Source organism: Hyla sarda, chromosome 4, assembly GCF_029499605.1.
Source record: "Hyla sarda isolate aHylSar1 chromosome 4, aHylSar1.hap1, whole genome shotgun sequence".
Classification (NCBI taxonomy): domain Eukaryota; kingdom Metazoa; phylum Chordata; class Amphibia; order Anura; family Hylidae; genus Hyla; species Hyla sarda.
In genome coordinates, this window is record NC_079192.1 from 315,224,878 (window position 1) to 315,247,988 (window position 23,111).

At 42.2% G+C, this 23,111-nt stretch overlaps 1 long non-coding RNA gene across 1 annotated transcript in view; it reads right to left on the reverse strand.

Annotated features, from left to right (window-relative positions):
* Positions 1-244: 244 nt before the first annotated feature.
* LOC130369523 (uncharacterized) overlaps positions 245-23,111 on the reverse strand; it is a 35,489-nt gene continuing 12,622 nt past the window's right edge. Inside the window, exons 2-4 of the long non-coding RNA XR_008892800.1 lie at positions 12,551-12,631; positions 9,814-9,940; positions 245-545 (exon numbers count right to left, since the gene is read on the reverse strand). This is a non-coding gene — a long non-coding RNA (uncharacterized LOC130369523). The remainder of the gene's footprint in view (positions 546-9,813; positions 9,941-12,550; positions 12,632-23,111) is intronic.

Genomic DNA, 23,111 nt, shown 5'->3' on the forward strand with positions numbered 1-23,111 from the left:
AATAGTGAGGTGAAAGTCACATAACAATTGTAAGAAAACCGTCACACACACATAGGTACAGACACTATATTATGAACTACACTAACTTTACAGCCCCTGTAGCATAGTCAAATAAAAAAAATCCTGGAATACCCCTTTAACCTATGAAAATTACAGTGAAATAATATAAACCAGCATCAATATAAGAAGAGCAGCGAAACTAGTGAATTATTATACAATATATTCAGATTTCACAATACCGGCATATATCATTTTGTGGCAGAACATTAATATGCATCTCATATTAGGGCTCCTTCCCTTGTGTGAAGCTGTCCTTTAGAATACAGTGTGATGGCATTTTCCTGACACTTTGGTGCCACCTACTTGCTCCTCTTATCTTGTACAGTCAGCCACACTAAAGACTGATAACATTTCTCTCACTCCATAACAATCCTGATTCCTGTGAGCAGAAGATCAGAGACTTTGTATCCCCACAGATGACAGCTTCCTGACAGAGGATCAGCACATCTAGACTCCACAGGAGATAGGGCCAAATGCAGAAAAGACTAAGGAGGGAAATGTGAAGATGTCAGGCAGGAATGAATGCGGAAGAAATATATATTATACATGGCATCATTTTATGGCATAGGGTTCATTTTATACCATTTTCTATAAGACAAGAGCACTGGAGCCAGTAAGTGCTGCAATCCCATTTTATATTGTGGGCCCCACAGAGACCAGCAGATCAGGAGAAGGGAATGTATTGTATGTATGAACTAACTCACTATTAGTTATTTTTGTTATTTTAGGAGTTATCAATTAGCTACTGATCATTTTGTCTATAGACTGTTTTAAGAGGACCTGTGTTCGGTATTTAGTTTTATAATTTTGTTGACTTTGCTACCCTGATGTCAACAGTGTTTTTACCCCCCCCCCCCCCCCCCCCGTTACTGAGATACAGGGATTTTACTATGTGGTTACCTGTCTGCACGTTTCCCTGAGTAGTCAGGTGGGCATGGTGAATATATTACTGCCACACACTGTACCCCTGAATATATTACTGCCACACACTGCACCCACTGAATATAATACTGCCACACACTTTACCCCTGAATATAATACTGCCACACACTGTACCCCTGAATATAATACTGCCACACACTGTACCCACTAAATATAATACTGCCACACACTGTACCCCTGAATATAATACTGCCACACTGTACCCCCTGAGTATAATACTGCCACACACTGTACCCCTGAATATATTACTGCCACACACTGTACCCACTGAATATAATACTGCCACACACTTTACCCCTGAATATAATACTGCCACACACTGTACCCCTGAATATAATACTGCCACACACTGTACCCACTAAATATAATACTGCCACACACTGTACCCCTGAATATAATACTGCCACACTGTACCCCCTGAGTATAATACTGCCACACACTGTACCCCTGAATATATTACTGCCACACACTGTACCCACTGAATATAATACTGCCACACACTTTACCCCAGAATATATTACTGCCACACACTTTACCCCTGAATATATTACTGCCACACTGTACCCACTAAATATATTACTGCCACACACTGTACCCACTAAATATAATACTGACACACACTGTACCCCTGAATATAATACTGCCACACACTGTACCCCTGAATATAATACTGCCACACACTGTACCCCCTGAATAGAATACTGCCTCACACTGTAACCTCTGAATATATTACAACACACTGTACCCCCTGAATATAATACTGCCACACACTGTAACCTCTGAATATATTACTACAACACACTGTACGCTCTAAATATCCCTCAGAATACAATACCGTGATGTATTGTGGCTAATGAAAACCGTACTACCCCAGAAATTCCTTATACTCTCTGCCCCTCATATATAGTATTAATGTCCCATCCTGTGCCCCCACATATAACTATGACCCACCCTCTTCTCCCTCATAATAATAATGCCCTCTGTCCTGTCCCCCTAGCATATAATGCCCCCCTGTGCTGTGCCCCTCACATATAATGCCCCTGAAATGTTCCCCTCACATGTAATACCCCTGTAATGTTATAATGCCCCCTGTCCTGCACCCTCAGGGAGCATTTTAAGACACAAGACAGGGGGGGCATTATAAGTGAGTGGCACATGACAGGGGGGCATTAAATGAGTATGCTTTAAAGTGTCCTCTTCTCACCCCTATAACCCTTTTCTTTTTCCGCATACAGGACTATATGAGGGCTTATTTTTTGTGATGTGATCTGAAGTTTTTGTCAGGACCATTTTTATTTAGATTTTATTTTTTTTTTAGTTATTGAAGTGACCAAAAATACGCACTTCTGGACTTTGATATTCTTTCATGCTTTCACCTTTCAGTGTGCAACTTAACTATTATATTTTATTAGTTCACACATTTGTGCATGTGGCGCTACCACATATGTTTAGGGTTTATGTATAGGGTTTTCCTTACATTATTTCATTTAAAAAATGGGAACAAAGGGTGATTCAAACTTTTATTAGGCAAGGGGTAAATCACATTTATTACTTTTTTAAATGTATTTTTATTTTTTTTTACACTTTTTTGGTCCCCATGTATAGGCTGGTATAGGCCAGTGAGAAAAGGGACATAATACTGCAGGACTATATACATCAGCTGTGCTGTACCCACTGGCCTGGCTACTATATATATATATATATATATATATATATATATGTTTATGTGCATAAATATAGCTGCCAGGGCAGTGGGTACAGCACAGATAAGATGATGTATATAGTCCTGCAGTATTATGTCCCTATATACATGCTGTGTGTCCTCTGAACTGGCCCATACTATATATATTATATACGTAATATGGGCCAGGCAGGGCAGAGAACACATCACAGACATTGGTATATAGTGACATAACACTGAGGGGCTATAGACATTAATTGTAGCCTTGACTACTATATACATGCATATATTTATAGCAGCCAGGGCAGTGGTACAGCACAGCTGATGTATATAGCCCCACAGTGTTTCCCAACTAGGGTGCCTCCAGCTGTTGCAAAACTACAACTCTGGTTGGCTGTCTGGGCATGCTGGTAGTTGTAGTTTTGCAACAGCTGGAGGCACCCTGTTTGAGAAATACATCGCTGTATATCAATGACTGGCCCATACTGCATATACTATATGTAGTAGGCCAGAGAGGGCACAGCAGTCACTGGTATACAGACAGTGACTGACATGCCTGGACACTGGGACCTAACTACAGACCTCCTCACCTCTGATGGCCGCCCTGCAGATCGTAGACTGTCAGACTGGACGGAGGATACAGGCCGCAGAGGCTGTCCAGCTGGCAGGCAGTGTCTTCTCTTCAGCTCTGCGGTGAGCAGCCGGGGAGGGGTCGGACGAGCAGGGACTAAGTTGTAGCGTCCATCAGCTCCCTCTCTTAAAGGGGCAGCAGGAGCTGGAGCAACGTGTGAAAGGTGAGGGGACAGTGGAGCCGGGGACAGCTCCTGCTTCTCAGTAATAGGGGCAGCAATCCCCCCTGGATCCGCCACTGCCTCATATTCACACCCTCTCAGCCTTATAGTCACACACCCCTGCCTCATATTCACACCCTCTCAGCCTTATAGTCACACACCCCTGCCTCATATTCACACCCTCTCAGCCTTATAGTCACACACCCCCTGCCTCATATTCACACCCTCTCAGCCTTATAGTCACACACCCCTGCCTCATATTCACACCCTCTCAGCCTTATAGTCACACACCCCTGCCTCATATTCACACCCTCTCAGCCTTATAGTCACACACCCCTTGCCTCATATTCACACCCTCTCAGCCTTATAGTCACACACCCCCTGCCTCATATTCACACCCTCTCAGCCTTATAGTCACACACCCCCTGCCTCATATTCACACCCTCTCAGCCTTATAGTCACACACCCCCTGCCTCATATTCACACCCTCTCAGCCTTATAGTCACACACCCCTGCCTCATATTCACACCCTCTCAGCCTTATAGTCACACACCCCTTGCCTCATATTCACACCCTCTCAGCCTTATAGTCACACACCCCCTGCCTCATATTCACACCCTCTCAGCCTTATAGTCACACACCCCCTGCCTCATATTCACACCCTCTCAGCCTTATAGTCACACACCCCCTGCCTCATATTCACACCCTCTCAGCCTTATAGTCACACACCCCTTGCCTCATATTCACACCCTCTCAGCCTTATAGTCACACACCCCCTGCCTCATATTCACACCCTCTCAGCCTTATAGTCACACACCCCTGCCTCATATTCACACCCTCTCAGCCTTATAGTCACACACCCCCTGCCTCATATTCACACCCTCTCAGCCTTATAATCATACACCCCCTGCCTCATATTCACACCCTCTCAGCCTTATAGTCACACACCCCCTGCCTCATATTCACACCCTCTCAGCCTTATAGTCACACACCCCCTGCCTCATATTCACACCCTCTCAGCCTTATAATCATACACCCCCTGCCTCATATTCACACCCTCTCAGCCTTATAGTCACACACCCCTGCCTCATATTCACACCCTCTCAGCCTTATAGTCACACACCCCTGCCTCATATTCACACCCTCTCAGCCTTATAATCACACACCCCTGCCTCATATTCACACCCTCTCAGCCTTATAGTCACACACCCCTGCCTCATATTCACACCCTCTCAGCCTTATAGTCACACACCCCTTGCCTCATATTCACACCCTCTCAGCCTTATAATCACACACCCCTGCCTCATATTCACACCCTCTCAGCCTTATAGTCACACACCCCCTGCCTCATATTCACACCCTCTCAGCCTTATAATCATACACCCCCTGCCTCATATTCACACCCTCTCAGCCTTATAATCACACACCCCTGCCTCATATTCACACCCTCTCAGCCTTATAGTCACACACCCCTGCCTCATATTCACACCCTCTCAGCCTTATAGTCACACACCCCTTGCCTCATATTCACACCCTCTCAGCCTTATAGTCACACACCCCTTGCCTCATATTTACACCCTCTCAGCCTTATAGTCACACACACCCTGCCTCATATTCACACCCTCTCAGCCTTATAATCACACCCCCCCCTGCCTCATATTCACACCATCTCAGCCTTATAGTCACACACCCCTTGCCTCATATTCACACCCTCTCAGCCTTATAGTCACACACCCCTGCCTCATATTCACACCCTCTCAGCCTTATATTCACACACCCCTTGCCTCATATTCACACCCTCTCAGCCTTATAGTCACACACACCCTGCCTCATATTCACACCCTCTCAGCCTTATAGTCACACACCCCTGCCTCATATTCACACCCCCTCAGCCTTATAGTCACACACCCCTGCCTCATATTCACACCCCCTCAGCCTTATAGTCACACACCCCTGCCTCATATTCACACCCCCTCAGCCTTATATTCACACCCCCAAGCCTGAATGACCCCTTAATCTCATGTTTAAACCTCCTGAGCCTGATTCACTTCACCTCATTCTCATATTCACACCTCCGCTTAGTATGATTCACACCCCGCTTAGCCTTATAGTCACACCCCCCTGAACCTGATTCATATCCCCCCAGCCTTATATTCACACCCCCTGAGTCTGATTCACACCCCCTCAGGCTTATATTCACATCCCTGAGCCTGATTTGTACCAATCTCAGACTCATAGTCACAGCCTCTGAGCCTGATTCACACCCTAAATCTGATAACTCCCTCAGCCTCATATTCACACCCTCTTAGCCTATAGAATTCACCCTCAACCTTGTATACACACCCCCTGAGTCTGATTCACACCCCCTCAGGCTTATATTCACATCCCTGAGCCTGATTTGTACCAATCTCAGACTCATAGTCACAGCCTCTGAGCCTGATTCACCCCCCCTCAGCCTTATATTCACCACCCTAAATCTGATAACTCTCTCAGCCTCATATTCACACCCTCTTAGCCTATATAATTCACCCTCAACCTTGTATACACACCCCTTGAGTCTGATTCAATCCCCAACATCATATTTACACCACTTTGAGCCTGATTCACATCCTCTTAACCTAGTATTGGCTCCACTTTTTAAAATAAAGTTCCTGCCCATCTGACTATGCAGGTACTCAACCAATTGGTAGCACAGGCTACAAAATGGTATAAAAAACAAACAAACAATTTTATATAGTTACCATGGGCCCTCCTTTAAACAGGACAAAATAAATCAATATTAAAAAATCTTAAAGTTTAAGATGTACATTGTACATCAAACATACTGGTAATAACAAAAGTAAATAATAAACAAAAATATTAAATATACATGGTATATAATATTATGGTACTATCATTTATATTAGAATTCATCAGGGTTAGGGTCATATTTTTGCCTATATTGCTGGAAAAATAAAGTGACCATGACCATGGAACTAAACATTGGGCACTGAACATAGTGTCTTTATGGAGGTCTACACTATTGTGACCTATGTGTCCTGTACATTTGTCGCTTTTATATGTTTGTCTTTTGGCAACTGTAAGAAATAATAGTTCATTCTGATTTAACGTTTGCATCAGGTTCAGCCTATCCACTGTGTTACTAGCCTGGAGGGGATCATAAAAGCAATGTAAGCAATTTACTTTAAAAACAGCCGTGTCGAAGATGAAGAAGCAGGAGAGACTTCCCAAAATGAAGGCTATTTATAAAAGGAGGATCCACACAAAGCTAATGGTTCATGTGGTTAAGGTCATCTAATGTTATTTCCCTCAGGAAAGTAGCAAGTAATAGTTTTAGGAGGATCATAAAAAACCATAGGGTCTAATTGCATTTGCCACATTTAACGATTGAGCAAAAGAGCCAATGGCAACCCATATGCTGTAATGCTGGAAGTAGAAGAATGCACGCCGCTCCTCCGATGTGATCCGTCATTCCTGTTTGTTTATTGTGGTTCACATGGGGATCCCGTCAGAGGCATTTAATAGGGAAATCCAGCCAACTCATTAAATATTCATTGTGATAAGGTCAGAATAACAATTTAATGTACACAAAATAAGGTGTAAAGAAATGAATATTGCCTGAGGTCAAAGCTTAATGATAAGAGATGATTACAATCTATACAATAAATCAGCTACCAGCTAAACAATTCTATTATATCCATATATAAAGTAATATATATTGACCTAACAAAAAAAAAAAAAAAAAGAAGACGATGGATTTTATACATAGGAGAACTAAGACCAATCAGTGAACGTAAACTTGTAATAAACATTACACTAAGAAAAATCAGATTGTTGGTTGCAGAAAAAAATGAGCAGAGCGTTGGTTAGTAATCTGTTTCTAGGATGAAGGCTGGGACCAATTCATGCCCAATAATTGAAGAGATCATTCAGTGTCATCGGCTTTTGTTAACATTTACCGTATATACTCGAGTATAAGCCGACCCGAATATAAGCTGAGGCCCCTAATTTAACCCTAAAAACCCAGGAAAAGTTATTGACTCGACTATAAGCCTAGGGTGGGAAATACATCATCCCCCCATGTAATCATCCAGACCCCCGTCATCCCCCCCCCCCTCCTTCATCATGACCGCCTGTCAATCCCTTCATCAGTGGTCTTCAACCTGCAGACCTCCAGATGTTGCAAAACTACAACTCCCAGTATGCCCGGACAGCCATCGGCTGTCCAGGCATGCTGGGAGTTGTAGTTTTGAAACCTCTGTAGGTCCGCAGGTTGAAGACCACTGCGGCCTTAGTCATCATCCCCCCCTTCATCATCACCGCCTGTCAATCCCTTCATCAGTTGTCCTTCAACCTGCGGACCTCCAGATGTTGCAAAACTACAACTCCCAGCATGCCCGGACAGCCATCGGCTGTCCAGGCATGCTGGGAGTTGTAGTTTTGAAACCTCTGGAGGTCCGCAGGTTGAAGACCACTGCGGCCTTAGTCATCATCCCCCCCCCCTTCATCATCATCGCCTGTCAATCCCTTCATCAGTGGTCTTCAACCTACGGACCTCCAGATGTTGCAAAACTACAACTCCCAGCATGATGCAGGGACCGTCCGGTGGGGATGGTTAGTCGCTTCGGGCTGTCCATTTTCACCGGGGAGCTCTATTCTCTGCTCCGGGCCCAGCCCCGGACTAGTGACGTTGCCTTGACGACGACGCACAGAGCTGTAACATGGCTTTAAGTGTTTGGTGCCTTGCCCTCATGAAGACCCTGCTTAGTTTGGTACATAACGTTGCAACGTTGAAAAAAAAACAAAACATGAAGTTCTGCTATTTTAGGAGTTTGCTTCATCATTATACATGGCACTTTAATATGCAGGTTGTTATGATAATGGCAATACCAAATTTAATTTATATTTTTTTATTTTATTGGTTTTGCACAATAAAAAACACTTGTGACATTTTTATTTTCCATCAACCTAGCTTTATGAGGTTGCAGTTTTTATTGGTGTTATATTGATCTATGTAATAAGAGCAACGATCAGCAGATGAATGAGCATATACTTATTTATCGTCTGATCGGGTTGCTTTGACCCACTAAATAAGAAGATAACCACTTCTGGTCTAAATTTATCCGTAGATGAATTCAGGGAAATACACATAATTGTCATGTTTTGTGATGGTCATCAATATAACCTTATTGGAGTGTTGCACGTGAATGCATTAAACCAGCTACTCGGGAACATTAATGGCCCAGCTTTACAATGAAACACCTTAATAGTGCGGTATTGCGTAAAGCAATAGCAGGTGGATATCTGGCTTTATAGATTTTTTTTGCTGTTTCTTAATCTATAATCAATAAGTAATCAATACTCTCGACAAGATGTTTCATTTATAAACCATTTCTGGAAAAAGTCTTTGAAACCCTCATTATTAATGATTCCATGTATGATGGCCCAGAGACCACCAACACTGCAAGATAAAAGGTAGTAGAACATAGGAACACCCCCCCAAATGACACCATTTTAAAAACTAGACCCCTCAAGGTATTCGCTAGGGGGTACAGTGAGTATTTTAACACCATAGTATTTTGGCAGGAATTATTACAGTGTTAAAAATTGGAAATTTGCAATTTTTCACAAATGCATCATTTGGGGGGCATATTTTTTATACATCACTTCTGATATTGAAAGAAATGCACCCTATATTTTATTTAGCTGCTTGTCCCATGTTTGGAAATACCCCCGCTTAGGCCATATATGGTTCCTTGGCCGCGTGGTAGGACTCAGAAGGAGAGGAGCGCCATTTGGCTTTCAGGGCAGAACAGTACCCCCACCCCCACAAGTGACCCCATTTATATACCGCACCCCTTCAAGTTATTGGCTGGACCAGGGACCTCTCTGATTGGTCCTTGGTTGGCTAGCAGTATAACGTGCCTGTCTGTGACAGTTAAGGCTCCTAATGGATATATCCGCCATGTTGTGGGAATAAGCACCCGCTCATGGTGAATATATCCATCACTGCTGTGGCTGGGTAGCTCAGTGTGTCCGCTTATGACTGCCTGTTACTGTAAGGGTTAAAACTGCGGGACCGAAGTTTACTTCGGTCCAGGCAGTGCAGCAGGGACCCGGCTGTGTGATGCAGCTGAGTCCCTGCCGCGATCTCATGGGTGCACTGGGCAGCACCCACGAGAATAATGGACGAGTATAGACGTCCAGGTGCCGGAACGCCCGCCAACCTGGACGTCTATACTCGTCCATGGTCGTTATTGGGTTAAGAAATAAATAAAATAAAAAACTTGATGTGAACCAAACACAAAAAAAGAAAGCTAAGGTCTCAGATTACCTTACCAGAGATTCAGGCTCAAGCGCTTCTGATGAAACATCAAGGATTGAAAACATGCCCAGAGGTTCAGGATCAGTTGGGGGGTCTCCCTTTAGGAGAAAGACATGTCTGGCGGCAGTAAGAAGAGGACGTCTGTAAAAGGAAAAGAAAAGAAAAATGGTCACCTGGCATCAACAGTCATAAAGAATATTGTGATCAACCTTTCAAGTGTCGAATTAAGTGATGCCTGTACGAAAGTACTGACTTGAGAACTAAATTTTGGGTTGAATGAGCCATTCAAGTATCATCTGTTTGAAGAGGATCTCAGTAGAGCTGTATGTAAACTTAATCTGAAAATGTTTTTTGAATCAACAAAAACTAAAAATTTTCATCAAACAGCTAAGAGAGAGGGTGAACAAAGATGTATGATTGGTCCCCCAGGGTTTAGGCCGGTTAAAGATTTTTAGTAATGAGGAGGTTGGGAATATTTTTGCCCATGTGGAACAGCAGGTGATTGTTCTTCTTGTGAGATACCAAGAGATCCAGATGAACCATTCACTGGATGTTAGAGCGTTAATTTATCCCCAACCCCATCCGAATGTCTAGTAAAGAAAAACTTGTGTTTGACTGGCTTGCTGACAGAGATGATTTTATTGTCTCAAAAGCTGACAAAGGTGGAGCAATTGTTGTATGGAAAAAGACAGATTAGGATTTAGAGGCTCATAGGCAGTTTAGTGATAATAAGGTCTATGAAAATTTAGACAGTGATCCAACAGGAAGGGTGATTAATAAATTAACAACCTTGCTGCGGAAGTTAACAGGAAATAATGAGCTAGTAACATAGTAACATAGTTCATAAGGTTGAAAAAAGACCAGAGTTCATCAAGTTCAACCTATAACCCTAATGAGTCCCTACTGAGTTGATCCAGAGGAAGGAAAAAAAAACTCATACTAGAGGTAAAATTTCCTTCCTGACTCCAAATATGGGATCAGAATAAATCCCTGGATCAACGTTCTGTCCCTATAAATCTAGCATACATAACCAGCGATGTTATTACTCTCCAAAAATACATCCAGACCCCTTTTGAACTCTTTTACAGAGTTCACCATGACCACCACCTCCGGGAGCGAGTTCCACAGTTTCACTGCCCTTACAGTAAAGAACCTCCGCCTGTGCACATGTAGAAGCCTTCTTTCCTCAAGATTAGTGTTGAGCGGCATAGGCCATATTCGAATTCGCGAATATTCGCGAATATATGGACGAATATTCGTCATATATTCGCGAATATTCGCATATTCGTTATATTATCGTTTTATTTTCGCATATGCGAATATTCGCGTATGCGAAAATTAACATATGTGAATATTAGCATATACAAAATTAGTATACGCGAAAATTCGCATATGCGAAAATGCGCATATGCTAATTTTCGCATATGCGAATTTTCGCGCGCCAGTCTCACACAGTAGTATTAGAGCCTTCTTTACACCGGGCAAGCGGGAAGCAGAGAGGGGTGATCACTGTGATGTGTACTGTGAAGAAAAAAAAAAAAACGAATATTCGTAATTACGAATATATAGCGCTATATTCGCGAAATTCGCGAATTCGCGAATATGCGATATTCGCAAATAATATTCGAATTGCGAATATTCGCGAGCAACACTACTCAAGATGTAGAGGATGCCCCCTTGTTATAGATACAGTCCTGGGTATAAATAGATTGAGGGAGAGATCTCTGTACGGTCCCCTGAAATATTTATACATAGTTATTAGGTCTCCCCTAAGCCTTCTTTTTTCTAAACTAAATAACCCCAATTCTGATAATCTTTCTGGGTACTGTAGTCCTCCCATTCCCCGTATTACTCTGCTTGCCCGTCTTGAAACCCTCTCCAGCTCCACTATATCTTTCTTGTACACTGTCTTGTTCAGTTAAAACAGCAGAAAAGCTATAACCTGTTAATTTGAGAAAGGCAAGGTGGTATATTCTCCCAAAAATTCCCCCCCACTTGGTTATCCTATTGTGGTGGGGTTAGGTTCCCCTACCCAGTAGCTATCTAGTTACATTGATTGTTGGCACCTCTCCTAAAATCTATTCCAACATACATACGTGACACCGGGGACTTGATTAAAGCATTGGATGGATTTGAGTGGCGAGATGGCTTAGCATCAATAGACGTTGAAAGCTTGTACAAACGCATCCCTCAGGATGCGGGTGTACAGGCTGTGAGAGAGTTTTTGGAAGGCACAGATAACTCTCAGGATTTTGTAGATTTTGTAACTGAGGCCTTGTAGTTTATCTTATCCAACAATGTATTTCAGTTTGAGGAAAAGTGGTTTAGGCAAACAGGTGGCACAGCAATGGAAACGCCCATTTCTTGTGCCTTTGCCAATATTTTTCTAGCATTGTTTTAGAGAAATTTTATTTTCAAATCAGTTCAAGCAATACATCAAAACACAGGAGATTTTTGGATGATGTATTTTTAATATAGGAAGGGTTCTGAGATGGCGTTTAATAACTTTGTCCACTACCTTAACTCCATAGATAATGTGATTCACTTCGTTTTTTGGAAATAAATCTCTTGATTTTCAGGATGTCCAGATTCAGGTGGTAGATAATGTAATAGTTACACCAGGGTTTAGGAAATCAACATCCCGTAATGCCCTATTACATTGAGTCCTCCCACCCTTCCTATACAAGGTAAAGTATCTTTTTTAGTCAAATGATTAGGCTGAAGAGAATAATTCATGATGAAGATACTTACTGTAAACCGATTGAAGAGTTAGGGCAGAGGTTGTTGAGACGTGGCAGGGAATTTTCCTTGCAGTTCTTGCTCCTGTTTCACCTTCAATTCAAAAAGCAAAGAAATAGGACTTGGTTACTATACAGTGAAAGTGAAACCGTTAACGTGCAGATCAAACTTCTTTGTATACACCTTGTTTTGTGACTGTGGTTGTTACTATATTGGAAAAACTAAAACACCTTTATTTCATCACATCAGGGAACATATCAGATCAGGTGTGGGCGCATTGAGGTTTATTTCGCATATGACTAATGTACATGGTAGTGATCTCAAGGCATTTAAAGTTACTGCATTAAAACATGTTGGACCGTTTTCAGATTGCGGGGATAAACATCAGGGGCTGTTAGTAAAAGAATCCAGATGAAACATAAGGTTAGATGCAACAGGTCCATTAGGACTGAATGAAAGAAATGAGATGTAACATAATAAGCCATTGGTGTACGTGATTCACCTTTGTAGATTGATTGTTTTTAATTACTCTTATTTTCTGTCACAATGGTTATGGGTCTTCTGTGTTTTAAAAGCACACTTACTAACGTGTTGATGTAGGGCCTGATGAATCAATATGTGCACTATAGGGACCGGTGCCTGTTCCTCTCCCCCACGCCACTGCACTTGTCTGTACTACGCTATGAAATAAAGATTTTACATGATTGAATAGAAGATGTCTTGTGAGTGCTCCGTGCTTTCTATATGCTGTGTGAATCTTCCACTGTAGAGTTTGTATAGGACTGTTTCCAAATGCATTCCCACTAGAATATTTGAAATATATACAATATATCTGCTGTACAAGCAGCTCTTCAAGGAACTGTGACCAACTATTCACTCATCAAAACCTATCCCTTATCCTAAGGATAGGGGAAAAGTTTCAGATCGCGGGGGGTCCGACCGCTGGGGCCCCCCACGATCTCCTGGACGGGGCCACAGCAGCCCATGGGAAGGGGGTGTATTGACCACTGCACGAAGTGGCGACTGACACGCTCCCTCAATACAACTCTACGGCAGAGATGGAGCGCTGCCTTTGGCAATCTCCATCTCTGCCATAGAGATGTATTGAGGGGGCGTGTCAGCCGCCGATTCGTGCGGCGGTCGACACCTGCTATCTGGCCAACGAGCCAGGGCCCCGTACAGGAGATCGCAGTCGGAACCCCCCTGCGATCTGAAACTTATCCCCTATACTTAGGGGATACTTAGCACTGGACTACCCCTTTAAAGAATGTATTTTGTTTGGATCTACACAGAACATTTAGTAACATTTAAAGTTATTTTCACATTATCCATTTGTCTGGACTTAAAATTCCTTTACTTTATAATATGGGAAACACCCCTTTGGCATTGTTGAGCTATACCACCCTGCCATATGACATCACCACCATCTGCTTCTGCAGTAACAATATGACAGAAATATAAAGGTATACCGGATTATCATACATACAAATTTTCTTATATCCATGTTGTCTTGAAAAATCATGCAGTGTTCTAGGCCCTTGTCTGCTTAGGACATCAAAATACCTTGTCCTAGTCCCAAATATGGACACAGCCTTAGAGTCGAACTGTCTGTAATAAAACCGTTATGCGACATATCTAATAGACCTCATATTTATAGTGGTGTCAGTCAAGGTTTCAATAGAGGTTCCCATGATTTTGATGTCGGGAACATCACTTCATTTGAAGGTTGAACTCGATGGTCCGTTTTTTCAACCTTAGAAACTATGTTATAACTGTTATGGTTAGACGATAAACATACTTTTCTGTAGAAGTTTTTATGTTATGTTTGTTACTACAAAAAGTGTTTACTATGTTAAAGTTTCCGTGATGCTTTTCACCAAGAATAATAGAACTGCTTGCAGACATTTTGGAGCTGGACATGTGCCCTGTCAATACATTTTGTCAGAACAGTGGATTAGAGCTGCTCACGATCAATATGCCAATAAAATGTAAAGGTGCATTTGTCCTAAAAAGACAGATACATAGCCCAGTTTATTAAAGGCTTTTCTGGGAATGTTTCTACTCCTCACAAAATAAACATCATTGATCTGTTTTGCACAAAGAACTGTTCGCAAGCGAGTGACAAAATGTAGCACTCGAGGTACAGGCTGGGAATAGCAGGGATTTCCCCGGTACTGTCTCTTAGCAACCACAAGTGCGGACTCCTATTTATGGTGCATAATAGAATTACAAATGCAATCACTCAGTTATAGTAAATCACTGTGCATGGGCCTTACATTACTCTGGAAACATACCTCAAGAAACATCTCTTCCCTTAAATAGACACAGATTCCAATATAAATGTACAGTTGAAACCAGAAGTTTACATACACTCTATAAAAAGACACATATATACATGTTTTTCTCACTATCTGACATGAAATCAGAATAAACCTCACCTGTTGTAAGGTCAATTAGGATTACTCAAATTATTTATATTTGTCAAATGCCAGAATAATGAGAGAGATGGAGAGAGAGAGAGAGAGAGAGAGAATTTTTTAAGGGATTTTTACTCATTTCTGCAAAGTGAAAAGCTTACATACATTTCATTAGTATTTTGTAGCATTGCCCTTAAAGGGGTACTCTGATGAAAAACATCTTATCCCCTATCCAAAGGATAGGGAATAAGATGTCTGACCCCTGCGATCTCTGGCACAGCACCCCAGTCATCCAAACACGGAGCAAACTCCGCTCCGTGTCAGATGACTGGCATCTACAGCCGCCACAACCCCTCCATTCATGTCTACATCTACAGCCGTCACACCCCCTCGCATAGACATGAATGGTGGGGCGTGGTGTTACGTCACGAACATGGAAGCTCCAAGCCTCTGTGTTCCGGACGCAGCTGCCCCCTGTGATCAGACATCTTATCCCATATCCTTTAGACAGGGGATAAGATGTCTATGGCCGGAATACCCCTTTAAACTGTATGCCTTGGGTCAATCATTTTGGATATCCTCCCACAAGCTTCTAACAATAGTTGGTAGGAATTTTGGCCCATTCCATCTGACAGAACTGGTGTAACTGAGCCATGTTTGTAGGTAGTCTTGCTTGCACCTGCGTTTTCAGCTTTGCCCATAAATTTTCAATAGGATTGAGATCAGGGCTTTGTGATGGCCACTCCAAAACATTGACTTTCTTAAGCCACTTTGTAACCAGTTTGACACTATGCTTCCGGTCATTGTCCATTTGGAAGATCCATTTCCACCCAAGCTTTAACTTCCTGGCTGATGTCTTGAGATGCTGCTTCAGTATTTCCACATAATCTTCTTTTCTCATGATGCCATCTATTTTGTGAAATAAACACAGTCCCATCTGCAGCAAAACAACCCCACAACATGATGCTGCTACCCCGTGCTTCACAGTTGGGATGGTGTTCTTAGGCTTCCAAGCTTCTCCCTTTTTCTCCAAACATAATGGTCATTTTTAGGGATGAGCGAATCGAATCTGACGAATCCGAATTAGTTAAGAATTTCAGGAAAATTTAGATTAGCAACAAATGCGAATATCGCAGCAATTCAATCGCTGGAATCACTTCATTAAACTCCATTTAGTGCGGTCCATGCTCCAGGGCATCTAAAATGGCGGATGGCCTAATAGCACAGATAGGGAAGGGGGAGAGATTGAGAGAGATTCCAATTCTGGGCGTAGTACACAGCGACTGTGTGCTGCAGCACTGGTGTGTACAATAACTGAAAAGCTAATAGTAGCCAGCCAGTTAGGGTGAGCAGAGCACTAAAAGTGTATTGTCCTCTATTAAGTTTAACCTGTGTGTACTTCTAAGGGGTGTATTATCTTGTTCCTGTTAAAGTCTCAATGGGTTAGTTACTGTGAAAGGCCAGCCAAAAGTACACACCTGCTGGTGTTTTAGACAAATACTTTTTTAACGGTAGTGGAACGTATAGTCCTCCCCTCATATACGCACTAAGTGTGTCAGGCAGAGAAGTGCCAGGACCTGCACAGAGGAGTGGCAGAGGCCTAAATTCATCAGGCAGAGGTCGCAGCAGACTAGGGGTGAGTGGCATCAGGAGTCTCAGGCAGAGGCCTGAGCTCCTGGTATCAGCTAATGGTCGTGTCTCAACAAGCAACCCATCTGCTGTCATTGGTTAACTCGGTCATCCACTTCATCACAAGTGACATCTGACACCCCCAGTCAACAGTCAGTGGGTTCTTCAGACACAACCATCAGTTGGCATGGCCCGGGAGCAGTCCCTGTCCTCCAATTGCCTCTGTCCTATGCTGTTCCATCCCCCATTGAAGTAACCTATGCTGTGGGTTCAGCTCCACAACTCGATGATGATGATGAAGCCGATCTCACTTGGGAGCTGGGTGCAGAGGGATTTATATCATCATCAGGAATAGAGGGTGGCAGGTTGCCCGTGAGGCAGCAGTTAGGCCAGCAAGGTGGTAGCATGGTTGGGAGTCAGCATGGTGGCAGCAGTGGGAAGTCTGGGGCCAAACGTGCCTGGGGTAGACCACCTGCTTTGCGGCATCCTACCTGCCTGGGATGTAGTGGAACAGGGGTCCCTGGAGTCGGCAGCAGTAGCAGTCAGTCAGTGCGGACTGTTGGGGGGAAAATCAACTACTCTGCGGTGTGGGACTTTTTCATCAAGTATCATGCAATTTAAAAAAATATCTTTCATCTTTTCAATTGTAAGGACCTTTAGTCTGATTAGGCTGCTGCCACCTCCAGGCTGTGTCATTCTGTCACCAAATGGTCTCCTCTTGCTGCTGCCACCTCCAGGCTTTGTCATTCTGCCACATTTTGGTCTCCTCATGCTCGAGGATTTGTCACCTCGAGGATTTGTCATTGTGCCGCCATGTGGCCTCCTCGTGCTGCTGAGACATAACCTAAACATTTTTATGGTAATCTATTTAAAATCTTCAACTTAAAAATATATTTTTAATCTTTTCAATTGTGAGGCCCTATGGTCTCGTCAGGCTGTTGTCACCTCCAGGCGTGGTCGTTCTGCCACTATATGGTCTCCTCATGCTGCCGCGAATTCCAGACTTTGCCATTCTGCCAGATGATGATCTCCTCATGCTGCTGCCCCCCTCTAGGCTGTGTAATTGTGCCACCATGTGACTTCTTGTTATATTGGGTTTTGTGGTAATACAGTATTAGTTAAAAGTAAACACTTCGAGCAGCCGGGACATTAAACTTGTGAATCTAATCAAAATCTTAAATTTAAATAAAAAAAAAAATCAATGTAATCTTTTCAAGACTGAGACCCTATGGTTGTCGACATTATATATTACCTGTGGAATTACCACAAGCATCCAATCAAACAGGTGTGAGTGATAACAATGAACCATAACTGAATAAATTAAACATTCGCGTTGAGAGACAGGGGCTGGAACAGGTGGTAGCTCGCCTGGCGGAGGACGCCAGTTTGATTTTAAGATACAAGCATGAGCTTTTTCACTGCAGTCACTTCTAGCTTCATGCGCCCACTTATCCAACGGCACAGAAGCTAAATGTGCTCCTGTCCAAGTTGCTGGGGCTGCAGTCCCTCCCTTTTAAAGTGGACACTCAGTCATGAGCAAGGGGGTGTGCTGAGAGGCAGGGGCTGGGGCAGGCAGCAGCTGGCCTCGCGGCGGACCGCCAGCTTGATTTTAAGATACAAGTACAAGCTTTTTCACTGCAGCAACTTATACACGGCAGCAAATTTTACACTATTGGAGCTGGGATTACCGCAGCTGCTGGCACCAGACTTGCTCTCAAATGGGTCCTCAATAGAGATGAGCGAATCAAATCGGACAAAGCAAATTTAAAAAAAATCCACTCCTCTCTAGTCGTCATCATATATTAACTTTGGAATTACCACAAGAATCCAAAGGAACAGGTTGGAGCGATAACAATGAACCATAACTGATTAAATGAAACATTTTCAGTTCCACACAGAGTAAGACAGTTGGGGGGACGCTGAGCGGCAAGGGCTGGAAAAGGTGGTATCTCGCCTTGCGGTCGACTGCGAGCTCGATGCTCACCAGAATGGGTACTCAAAAAATTTTAATACATTCAAAATTAAATAAAAATTACATTAAAAAAATCTCTTTAATCTCTTCAATTGTGACGCCATATGGTCTCCCTGCTGCCACATCCAGATGCTCTGTGGCAGTAATTCCAATAGCGATGCCTGTAATTTGCATGTCATACTGAATAACAGTATTATTTTACCAACACAGCACACGCCCTATGCGTGTTACGACAATGCAAAGTGTTCTAAACCCCTATTGAGGCCCTCTGTAGCCCTGAAATAGCCATTTTTAACCACTTAAGGACCAAGCCCATTTTAACCTTAATGACCAGAGCATTTTTTGCACTTTGCACATCTGACCACTGTCACATTAAGCCTAACTCTGGGATGCTTTTACTTATGAATTTGATTCCAAGATTGTTTTTTGTGACATATTCTACTTTTAACATAGTGGTAAATTTTCGTCAATACTTGCATCATTTCTTGGTGAAAAATTTGAAAATTTCATGAAAAATTTGAAAATTTAGCATTTTTCTAACTTTGAAGCACTGCTTGTAAGGAAAATAGACATTCCAAATAAATTTTACATTGATTCACATATACAATATGTCTAATTTATGTTGGCATGATAAAGTTGACATGTTTTTACTTTTGGAAAACATCAGAGGGCTTCAAATTTTAGCAGCAATTTTCTAATTTTTCACTTAATTTTACCCATAAATTACCCCATTATTAGTGTTGCTCGCGAATATTCGCAATTCGAATATTATTCGCGAATATCGCATATTCGCGAATTCGCGAATTTCGCGAATATAGCACTATATATTCGTAATTACGAATATTCGTTTTTTTTTTGTTTTTTTCTTCACAATACACATCACAGTGATCACCCCTCTCTGCTTCCAGCTTGTGTGATGTAAAGAAGGTTCTAATACTACTGTGTGAGACTGGCGCGCGAAAATTCGCATATGCTAATTTTCGCAAATGCGAAATTTCGCGTATGCTAATTTCGCATATGCTAATTTTCACATGTTAATTTTCGCATACGCGAATTTACGCGTATGCGAAAAATAAAACGAGAATATAACGAATATGCGAATATTCGCGAATATATGACGAATATTCGTCCATATATTCGCGAATATTCGCGAATTCGAATATGGCCTATGCCGCTCAACACTACCCATTATAGAAACTGCACCCCTCAAAGTATTCAAAATGACATTCAGAAAGTTTAACCCTTTAGGTGTTTCACAGGAATAGCAGAAAAGTGAAGGCGAAAATTCAAAATCTTCATTTTTTACACTTGCATATTCTTGTAGACCCAGTTTTTAAATTTTTGAAAAGGGATAATAGGAGAAAAAGCCCCCCAAAATTTGTAACCCAATTTCTCTCGAGTAAGGAAATACCTCGTAAGTTTTCAGCGAGCGCGTGAGAGGGCTCAGAAGGGTAGGAGTCACATTTGGCTTTTGGAAAGCAAATTTTGCTGATATGGTTTTTTGGGAGCATGTCACATTTAGGGTCACATTTAGGAAGTCCCTATGGTGCCATAACAGCAAAAAAAAAAAAAAAAACACATGGCCCACTATTTTGTAATCTACACCCATCAAGGAATGTAACAAGGGTTACAGTGAGCCTTAACACACCACAGGTGTTTGATGACTTTTTATTAAAGTCAGATGTGTAAATGAAAAAAAATTTTTTTTCCATAAAAGGACCAGAGTCCATCAAGTTCAACCTATAACCCTAATGAATCCCTACTGAGTTAATCCAGAGTAAGGCAAAAAAAAAAATAATTCATACTAGAGGTAAAAATTCCTTCCCGACTCCAAATATGGCAGTCAGAATAAATCTCTGGATGAACGTTCTGACCCTATAAATCTAGTCTACATAACCAATGATGTTATTATTCTCCAAAAATGCATCCAGACCCTTTTTGAACTCTTTTACAGAGTTCACCATGACCACCTCTTAAGGCAGAGAATTCGACAGTCTCACTGCTCTTATAGTAAAGAACCCCCATCTGTGCTGGTGTAGAAACCTTCTTTCCTGTAAACGTAGAGGAGGCCCCCTTGTTATACAGTCCTGGGTATAAATAGATCATGGGAGAGATCTCTGTACTGCCCCTGATATATTTATACATAGTTATTAGGTCTCCCCTAAGCCTTCTTTTTTCTAAACTAAATAACCCCAATTCTTATAATCTTTCTGGGTACTGTAGTCCTCCCATTTCCCGTATTACCCTGGTTGCCCGTATTTGAACCCTCTCTAGCTCCACTATTTCTTACTTTTACACTGGTGCCCAGTACTGTACACAGTATTCTATGTGTGGTCTGACTAGTGATTTGTATAGCGGTAGAATTATTTCCTTGTCGTGGGCATCTATGCCCCTATTGATGCACCCCATTATTTTATTTGCCTTGGCAGCAGCTGCCCGAGACTGATCACTACAGCTAAATTTACTGCTAACTAAGACTCCCAAGTCCTTTTCCACGTAAGTTGTCCAAAGTGTTCGCCCACTTAACACACAATCGGATTTTTCTTCCCCATGTACATTACCTTACATTTATCAGTGTTGAACTTAATTTGCCACTTCCCAGCCCAAACCTCTAACCTATCCAGATCCATTTGTAACAGTTCACTGTCCTCTATTGTGTTTACTAGAGATGAGCGAACTTACAGTAAATTCGATTCGTCACGAACTTCTCGGCTCGGCAGTTGATGACTCATCCCGCATAAATTAGTTCAGCTCTCAGGTGCTCCGGTGGGCTGGAAAAGGTGTATACATTCGTAGGAAAGAGTCTCCTAGGACTGTATCCACCTTTTCCAGCACACCGGAGCACCTGAAAGCTGAACTAATTTATGCAGGAAAAGTCATCAACTGCCGAGCCGAGAAGTTCGTGTACTCACTATTCTGCTGGTGGGGTCACTGTGTACATACATTACATTACTTATCCTGTACTGATCCTGAGTTATATCCTGTATTATACTCCAGAGCTGCACTCACTATTATGCTGGGGAGTCACAAGGAGGGTGAGAGAGCCTGTAACGATAACACAGATTTGGAGGTACCACTATTAGATAGAAGTGTAACTTTGTTGTAGAAAAGTGTGACGCTCAGGACATTGCTTCTATACACTTACTGCACTGTTTACAACCCTACTGACTAGAATAGTATGATGGTAATGTGTATGGATGTAATATTCCTCCTTGTATACTGGTATTATTGGTAATATTGATCTCAGTATACAGGATTTGGTCAGTAACAGTATGATGGTAAAATGTATGGTGATAATATTCCTCCTTGTATACTGGTATTATTGGTGATACTGGTCTCTGTATACAGGATTTCATCAGTAACAGTATGATGGTAATATGTATGGTGATAATATTCCTCCTTGTATACTGGTATTATTGGTGATACTGGTCTCAGTATACAGGATTTGGCCAATAACAGTATGATGGTAATATGTATGGTGATAATGAGGGGAATTCATCAATTGTTGTCTAGTATGTGTACTAATTTAGAGCAGAAAAGTCGTGTTTGATGTTACCTACCTGTGCAAAATTAATCAAAAGTCGCATGCCACTTGATGAATTTAGCGGCTCCTACGCCCATGGTACCCATTTAGACTGCTTTACAGGGCTAAAGTAAATGAGTATAGGCCGCTGCAACTTTTTTGCGACTTTTGGAGAAAAGTCGCACATAATGAATCAGTGCCCACTGCATAAAACTAGTCTAAAGCACTGCAAATGGTGGTTCACTTTCAAATATGATCAAAAGTCACATGGGAAGTGACCTGAGATATTTGTGTGACAATTTTAGACCGAAAAAGGCTCTAAATAACTTGATGAATTCCCCTCAATATTCCTCCTTGTATACTGGTCTCAGTATACATATATATATATAATTTTTTTATCATTATGTGTTTTTATACCCAACTATGATTGACATTTGGTCCCTCCCTTTTGTGGCTCCGCCTTCACATAGCCACACCCATGACTAAAATGGGCTGCTTAGTCTAAAATGCCCGGGCCTATTTTTGGTCCCAGTCCGGCCCTGGACAGGACCCAAGACGGACCCCTGTGGTTACCCCACTAGTAACAGTCATCCAATCAGAATAAGTACCATTAATAACCACCCTCTGTTTCCTATCACTGAGCCAGTTACTTATCCACTTACACACATTCTCCCCCAGCCCAATCCTTCTCATTTTATGCTCCAAACCTTTTATGTGGAACTGTATCAAATGCTTTGGAAAAATCCAGATATACGACATCCATCGATTCCCCCTGGTCCAGTCTGGAGCTCACCTCCTCATAAAAGCTGATCAGGTTAGTTTGACAGGACTGATCCCTCATAAAGCCATGCTGATATGGAGTCATACATTTATTTTTATCAAGATACTCCAAAATAGCATCCCTTAGAAAACCCTCAAAAATATACATACAACAGAGGTTAAACTAACAGGCCTATAAGTCCCAGGGTCACCTTTTGACCCCTTTTTAAATATTGGCACCACATTTGCCATGCGCCAGTCCTGGGGAACATT